Below are 1,306 nucleotides of genomic sequence, written 5' to 3' on the forward strand. Positions count from 1 at the left end.
CTGTCTGTCTGTCTGTCTCTCTGTCTGTCTGTCTCTCTCACTGTCTGCCTGTCTCTCTGTCTGTCTGTCTGTCTGTCTGTCTCTCTGTCTCTCTGTCCAGTGGCTCGTCCTGTTGGACGTGGTCAATTTTATAACCGAGTCAGTTATTCTGTGAATGTCCATCAGCTGTTTGCAGTTCACAGAGAACTTCAGCTGTGCAAGACACACACATACACACACACACACACACACACACAAACAAACTGCAAACGCTACACACATACACACACATGCTACACACACGCTACACACTCCCAAACATGCGACACATACACACACACACACACACACGCTACACACTCACATGCTACACACAGACACAAAAGCTACACACACATACTACACACTCCCAAACACGCTACACACCCGCTGCAAACATGCTACACTAACACGGGCTACGCACACATGCTACACACTCGCACACTACACACACACACAAGCTACACACACGTGCAAGCAACACACACACACACACACTAAGAGTGAGAGAAGCAGCTGACGTCGTATTTCTGGATCTTTCACCACTTCAACTCAAACTCTTTATTTCAGTTGGAAGTGTTTCTGGCGTGCATGCTTGCGTGCGCGTGTGTGTGTGTGTGTGTGTGTGTGTGTGTGTGTGTGTGTGTGTGTGTGCGTGCCTGCGTGTGTGTGTGTATGCGTGCGCGTGTGTGTGTGTGCGTCTGTAATACTGCATACATGAGCCACAGCCGTTACAACAGAAAAAGAGAAGATGCAACAAAACAACAACCTGTTAGATAGATAGATCAGTCACACAGCAGAGAATATAAATATTAAAGAGATACTATGAAAAACACACAAATCCATACAATATACATGACATAATAATAATAGGAATAAAATAAAGAACAAATATTTTAATATATACAGGAAGTGAAAACCAAAACGTGCAACTGCTTAAATAATATGCTAAATGTAGATAAACCAGTTGTGCAGGTTGCATTAGTGCAGTATTAATATAGTATCTTATGTAGTATAGTGCAGTATTAGTATAGTATAATATGTAGTATAGTGCAGTATTAGTATAGTATAATATGTAGTATAGTGCAGTATTAGTATAGCATAATATGTAGTATAGTGCAGTATTAGTATAGTCTAATATGTAGTATAATGCAGTAATAGTATAGTATAATATGTAGTATAGCGCAGTATTAGTATAGTATAATATGTGGTATAGTGCAGTATTAGTATAGTATAATATGTAGTATAGTGCAGTATTAGTATAGTATAATATGTAGTATAGTGCAGT

General features: G+C 39.7%; 1 protein-coding gene across 1 annotated transcript in view; it reads right to left on the reverse strand.

Annotated features, from left to right (window-relative positions):
* Positions 1-1,306, reverse strand: part of LOC117948299 (acetyl-coenzyme A synthetase, cytoplasmic-like) — a 21,147-nt gene that overhangs the window by 17,756 nt on the left and 2,085 nt on the right. The window lies entirely within an intron of this gene.

This window comes from Etheostoma cragini, chromosome 7 (assembly GCF_013103735.1).
Source record: "Etheostoma cragini isolate CJK2018 chromosome 7, CSU_Ecrag_1.0, whole genome shotgun sequence".
NCBI lineage: Eukaryota > Metazoa > Chordata > Actinopteri > Perciformes > Percidae > Etheostoma > Etheostoma cragini.